The following is a 7,250-nucleotide window of genomic DNA, read 5'->3' as shown; positions in this document are numbered from 1 at the left end:
TCTTACTAATATGTGGAATCTAATGAACAAAATAAACTGATGAACAAAATAGATGCAGAGACAAAGAAGCATGGAACAGACTGACAAATTTCAGAGTGAAGGCAGGGGTAGGAAGTGGGTAATGATTAACTGGGGAACTTATATGCATATATGCATAGCCCATGGACACAGACAATAGTGTGGTGAAGGTTTGGGGTTGAGCAGGAACAGGGTGGAGGGGGCATTGGGAAAAGTGGGGGACATCTATAATACCCTCAACAATAAAAATAAATAAATTGAAAAATAAGAAAAAATTGAAAGGATCTAAAAATGATGGGAATGAAATAAAAGAAAATAAGCTAGAGAAGAAAATATATATTAAATCCAACTCAAGTGGATGCCCATTTTCAAGATCATGTATCTTTACTCAAAGATCCTGAGAGCAAGCAATCTATATCATGCATCATATTTTTTTGATTTGTAGAGTTTTTGGAGGAAGCTGTTTACTTCCCAAAGTCATCTAGTTATGGAAATATTGTAGTGTATCTCTCATCAAATCTCTAGTAGGATTGGATGTCCAGTTTTATAATCAGAAGCACAATCTTATGAGGAACAGTGACTTTATTAGTCTACTAGACGTCCAGTGCATAATTCATGCACCGGTGGGGTCCCTTGGCCTGGCTGGTGATGGGGGTTGATCGGGGCCAATTGGGCCGACTGGTGGGGGAGAGACCTAAAGAGGTTGGCCGGCCGGGGAGGGACCATGGTAGGGCTCCAGGGCATGTCTGGTCTGTCTCGCACAGTCCCAATCGGCCGGACCCCAGCAGCAAGCTAACCTATGGGTCCAAGTATCTTCCCCCAGGTGGTCAGTGTGCATCATAGCGACTGGTGGAACAGTTGAATGAATGGTTGAATGAACGGTTGAACACTTAGCATATTATGCTTTTATTATATAGGATGTCCTGGAGTTTAAAACATTATTCATTATTAAGAACATCTGAAATAGTAATTTTAGGATGAGTTCTTCTGAGCTTGACATTTTTCTGGTGTCTCTTTCAATGTATTCATTCGCTGTCATAGTTACATATAATATAGAGTTATATCCATCTTTGTCCCTTTTTTTATTTTTTATCCTTATCTGCAGATATTTTTAGGGAGAATACAAGAGAGAGAGGGAAAAACAGAGAGGAACATCGATGTGAGAGAAACACATCGATTGGTTGCCTCCTGCACGAGCCCCAACCAGGGTGTCGGAACCATGTCAGGTCCCTGGATAGTCAAGGCTGGTGGGAGCACAGAGGCCTTGTTATCAATACACCAGAATGGCCAAAGGCTGCTCTGGGCATGAGCCTAAATGGAATGTTCAAGGACTCTGAGCCCGGGAATCCTAATCAGGCCAAGATACCATAAGCGGGTGCAAGGACACATGGTACACTATGCCCTTCAGTAGCCAACATGATTGATGTGACTATTGCCAAGAAGCCTTCTTTGTCTAAATGGTATAAAAGTAGGTTACTGACCAGTCTCGTCGGCTGAGGATGGAGTGAGAAGAAGTCTGCTGGAGTATGGAGAGAGAGCAGCTAGGATGGAGTGTGTGAAGAAGTCTGCTAGAGAGAGCAGCTGGGCAGGAGAGACAGGAGAAGCTGCTGAGCCGGAGAGCTCAGATACCACTACGATGTGGGGTGGCGAGTCTAGGAGACAGCATGAGGCTGCTCAGTTAATAGCTGTGGGTACAGAGACTGATGCTGTTTATGGGAAAGATATATGTTCACCAGCCGGTATCTGGCTGCCTGCCTGTAGTATGGACTTTGCTGTGAGGATTGTTCTGCAATAAAGACTCATTCTTCTATACCCACAACCTCTCATTGCTTCTCCGTCCAAGACCCGGCGTCCTAGGAAGTCCAGCCCCAGGCAGAGGGGCTCAGACCCCATACCTGTTACTAGTGAGCAGAGGATAAAGGAGGAACTTGGACTAAGTTCCCAACAGTTAGTACAGTGGGCAGGGTTCAAGCAGGAACCAGCCTTAGCTTAGTGATACGAGAATTTAGAAGCGTACATGGACTCATAGCCACTTAGAACCACTCAGAGCACCAGAGCTCGTTCAGGGCTCTGCCAGTGCTCTGACACAGGGCCAAACCTGGGAGGAGCCTGCAATCCAGATATGTGCCCTTGACCAGAGACAAACCCGGGACCCTTTGATCTGCAGGCCGATGCTCTATCCACTGAGCCAAACTGGCTAGGGCTGTATATCCCGTTTAGAAATGAAACCTTATCCCCTGAGTGTATAACTATGAACAATACTCTAATTTTCTGAGAGTATATGACAAGATAAGAATGTATCAAAGTGGGATATGTCATGGGAGAAATAAAACCAAGAACTTGAGTCTTTTGTAATAATTTCATTTAGCAAGCATTTATGGCAATTTTTCAAGTGTTGATTTTTTTTTTCATTACAGATAATAATAGAACTTTAGATCAAGGATGACTTAGCTGTTTTGAAACTTGGATAGGTTTGAATTTAAAATGTCACCAGATTTTTTTTTAAATTTAGATCTCTGAAGAATGAGGTAGACCTTGATGTTTCTATTTGATACGATTATTTTGCATACACCTGAAGTATTTTGCCCATAAAATGAGCTGTTTTTTTTTTTCTCTTTTGAGAATAGCAAAAATATTCTCCAGGTAGAAAAAATTAAAATGTTAATTATTGTAGCTATAGTTATTTTTATACTTTGGTCTTTTAATGTATATAATAGTTAAAACTGATTCATAGTTTACCATTGCAGTATTAAAATACTCTGAATTTCACTACATATTTACCATTGCTTTCATATGTTTTCTGTTTTACTTAGCATCCTTTTGTTTCAACTTTAGCATTATTTGTAAGGCAGTTCTTGTGATAAACTCTCAGCTTTTTTATTTATTTATTTAGGATTATTGTTATCTCTCCATTTCTGGGCAATTTTGCCAGGTAGAGTATTCTTCTTTGGCAGTTTTTTCTTTCAGCACTTTTAACATATCATCCCACTCCCTCCTGGCCTGCAAGATTTCTGCTGAGAAATCTGCAAATGACTATGGGAGTTCCCTTGTATGTGATGAATCCCTTATTTTTTGCTTCTTTCAAAATTCTCGCCTTGTTTCTGATTTTTGACAATTCGATTATAATGAGTCTCAAGGTAATCTTTGGGTTGATCTTGTTTTCGGTTGTTCAAAGCTTTTGAAACTGAATGTTCATATCCCTCCCTAGATTTGGGAAGTTTCAGCCATTATTTCTCTAAATAAACTTTCTACTCTTTTCTCTCTTCTCCTTTTGAATCTCCCATAATATGTACATTTTATTATAAAGGTCCTGTATGCTTTCATTTTGTTTCTTTTTTGTTCCACTAACTGCCAAATATTAAATAGCTTGTATATGAAAAGTTCACGCATTCTTTCTTTTTCCAGGTGCATAGACAGGTATGCCTCTCAGTTGTTCCCTGGGGAGCAAGACCCAGGTTATAGGGTTTCTTCCAGATTCACAGTTAAGCTGAGGTCTGCAGCCCATCCACTGAGAACATGGACAGGCATGATTCCTAAAAGATCTCTGGAAAGGCAGGACTGCTACTAGACCATGACTAGGATGGTTTGGAGGCAAATTACAGGGCTGTTTCATGATCTACAGTCAGAATGAGTTCTATGGCCTAACTTCCAGGGGAACAGACAGGTTGATCCCTCTCTGGTCCCTTGGATAATCTTGCTGCTGTCAGGACCAAAGCCAAGCTGAGCTTTAGCCATGTCCACAAGGGGATAGGGCTATTTATGGGTTTATATCTTGGCCTGACCACCTGCAAAAATGACTGGAGAACTGGATGGCTTGGGCCAGTACAGGATGGCCATGTCCTTCGAGGGGGAGGGGGAACTCCAATATGATCATGCAGATCTGTTTCACACATTCAGTGATGGATTGCGGATTGCTAGCAGTAGTGATGACCTGCTAGGTTGAGTTGGAGAGCATATCCCCTGCTACCTGGACTTGAGCCCCTGTCCTCTCTGGTATTTTTTTTATTTATTTATTTATTTATTTATTTATTTATTTATTTATTCAATATATTTATTTTTTTAAAATAAATCTTTATTGTTCAGATTATTACAATTGTTCCTCTTTTCCTCCCCCCGTAGCTCCCCTCCACCTGATTCCCACCCCACCCTCTGCCCTTACCCCCCCAACACTGTCCTCATCCATAGGTGTACGATTTTTGTCCAGTCTCTTCCCGCACCCCCCACACCCTTTTCCCCCCGAGAATTGTCAGTCCACTCCCTTTCTATGCCCCTGATTCTGTTATATTCACCAGTTTATTCTGTTCATCAGATTTTTTATTCACTTGATTTTTAGATTCACTTGATAGATATGTATTTGTTGTTCATAATTTTTATCTTTACCTTTTTCTTCTTCTTCCTCTTCTTAAAGAATGCCTTTCAGCATTTCATATAATACTGGTTTGGTGGTGATGAACTCCTTTAGCTTTTTATTATCTGTGAAACCCTTTATCTGACCTTCAATTCTGAATGATAGCTTTGCTGGGTAGAGTAATCTTGGTTGTAGGTTCTTGCTATTCATCACTTTGAATATTTCTTGCCACTCCCATCTTGCCTGCATAGTTTCTGTTGAGAAATCAGCTGACAATCCTATGGGTGCTCCCTTGTAGGTAACTAACTGTTTTTCTCTTGCTGCTTTCAAGATTCTCTCTTTGTCTTTTGCTCTTGGCATTTTAATTATGATGTGTCTTGGTGTGGTCCTCTTTGGATTCCTTTTGTTTGGGGTTCTCTGCGCTCCCTGGACTTGTAAGTCTATTTCTTTCACCAGGTGGGGGAAGTTTTCTGTCATTATTTCTTCAAATAGGTTTTCAGTATCTTGCTCTCTCTCTTCTTCTGGCACCTCCATAATTTGGATGTTGGTACGCTTGAAGTTGTCCCAGAGGCTCCTTACACTATCATATTTTTGGATTCTTTTTTCTTTTTACTTTTCCAGTTGAGTGTTTTTTGCTTCTTTGTATTTCAAATCTTTGACTCGATTCTTGCGATCCTCTAGTCTGCTGTTGGATCTCTGTATATTATTTATTTATTTATTTTTGTAATATATTTTATTGATTTTTTACAGAGAGGAAGGGAGAGGGATAGAGAGTTAGAAACATCAATGAGAGAGAAACATCGATCAGCTGCCTCCTGCACACCCCCTACTGGGGATGTGCCCGCAACCAAGGTACATGCCCTTGACCGGAATCTAACCCGGGACCCTTCAGTCTGCAGGCCAACACTCTATCCACTGAGCTAAACCGGTTTCGGCTCTGTATATTATTTTTTATTTCAGTCAGTGTATGCTTAATTTCTAGTTGGTCCTTTTTCATATCCTTGAGGGTCTCACTAAATTTATTGGCCTTTTCCAGAAAATTCTTGAAAAACCTTATAACCGTGGTTTTGAACTCTATATCCAGTCCTTTGCTTTCCTCCATTTCTTTCATTTGTGACCTGTTTCTTTGTCTCCGCATTTTGGCTGCTTCCCTGAGTTGATAGAGTGGCTTTGTGTGCTAGGTGTCCTATAGGGCCCAGTGGCTCAGCCTCCCCAGTTACCTGAGGTGGACACTCTTGGTGTACCCCTTTGTGGACTGTGTGCACAGCCTTGTTGTAGTTAAGCCTTGATTGTTGTTGGTATCACTGGGAGGAATTGACCTCCAGGCCAGTTGGCTGTGAGGATCAGCTGTGTCTACGCTGGGAGAACTTCTGTGCTGGAGACACCCTTATGAGGCAAGACTTGCTTCAGTGGGGCTTTGGTGCTCACTAAGTCTGCCCCCTGAGTGTGTCCCTTATGGATCTGAGGAGTTGTAATCTGGATGGTCCTACTCTGACCCCTGGGTACACTGGCTCTTGGATCTGCAAGGAGGTGCTAATTTAGCCCCTGCCTGAGGCCACCCAACAGGAGCTACAGAGAGATCTGCAGATTCCTCTTCTTGTTTGGGTTTTGGAGGTGCCCAGATGAGGCCCAGCTGTGAAGCAATGTAAGCTGCTGTGGGAACTTGGGCCTTCTTTTGGATGTTCTGGGTCTCACTGACTCAGCTGCAGTTTGTTAGGTAAGTTTAGAATTCAAAGGACCAGGCCATTCATATGCAAAAGCCTCTGCACTCAGCTTGGATGGGGCAGAGTCTCAAGGCAGAGCAAACAGCAATGGCTTCCTGTCAGCCCTGCCCTAAGAGGCCCCCCGGGTCTCAGTGTCCCGTGGTAATCGCTGCAAGAACCTCTGAGAGAAAGCTGCCCTTGAGTTTCGCCCGCTGCTGAAAGTCTGGGTCCCCAGAGTCTCGCCTGGAACTGGAGTTCAGAGCAGTCAGGATCTTTTGTCTCCTTCCCGCTTGAAAAAGACAGCCACGTCCTCAGTTGCCAGCCCTCTTTGCGCGTGCGCCGCCGTACCTCTGCACTTCTGCAGCTCCTCTGAGTCTCAGTGTGCTTTTCTCTTTCCTTCTAGTTGTAGAATTTCCACTCAGCCAGCCTTCCTGTGGTTCTGGATGATGTCAGTTTTGTCTTTTAGTTGTAGTTTTGAAGTGGTTGTGTGAGGCAGCAGTTCAGGTGTTTACCTACGCCGCCATTTTGGTTTCTCTCTCTCTGGTATTTTCTTGATCTCGCAACCACCCTTCCCAATGAGAGAGCCACACTGACTAGCAGGGACCACCAGCCTCAGGGTGACTGGGAATCTACTGGCAGCTGTGCTCTTAGTCATAGAGCTGCTTATGTCCTCTTCCAGTTTGTCAATTATTATTGCAAAGGTTTTGAAGATGGCAGTACTGAGTCCAGCCAAAGTGATAATTCTCTCAGGACAATTCCCTTCTGAGATGTTGATAAGTGCATCACTTTTCTTGCACATCTTAACTGATTCTCCTTTCTTTCCCATGATACTGCCAACTTCCTTTCCAAGCGTAAGTAGCCGGATGGTGAGAGTAATGTTTAATCCACTTTCAATCACACCAGTGTCCATGTTGAGCAGTATTCTGGGGAGCTGGACTTTGAGTGGTCAAGTCTTTGGTCACCGGTGGGGGGTGGGGTGGGAGATTGAAAGCCCCAAAACTGCAGGTGCCAGGCGACTAAGGGGAAAAGGGGAAGGGCAGAAGGGGAAGGGCGGGATGCCAAGGGTCAGAACAATAGGGGTGGGCAGGCAGGAGAGGGCACAGGCTGTGGCTGGCTGCTCCTGCTGCTGCCTCTGCTGGTCTGGACCCTTCCTCATATTTTTAGTTCATTTCCACATTGCA

General features: G+C 43.3%; 1 pseudogene across 1 annotated transcript; it reads right to left on the bottom strand.

The window, feature by feature from the left end:
• Positions 1 to 3,783: 3,783 nt before the first annotated feature.
• Positions 3,784 to 6,979, bottom strand: LOC308251682 (poly(rC)-binding protein 2-like; annotated as a pseudogene). Its single transcript has 2 exons — positions 6,586 to 6,979; positions 3,784 to 4,008 (listed from the first exon to the last, which is right to left on the bottom strand). The product of its transcript is annotated as a poly(rC)-binding protein 2-like (transcript).
• Positions 6,980 to 7,250: the final 271 nt, after the last annotated feature.

The sequence above is a fragment of the Plecotus auritus genome (assembly GCF_963455305.1).
Source record: "Plecotus auritus genome assembly, chromosome: 6".
NCBI classification, from domain to species: Eukaryota; Metazoa; Chordata; class Mammalia; order Chiroptera; family Vespertilionidae; genus Plecotus; species Plecotus auritus.
The sequence above is the reverse complement of the archived record's forward strand: the minus strand, read 5'-3'. Positions and strand labels throughout refer to the sequence as shown.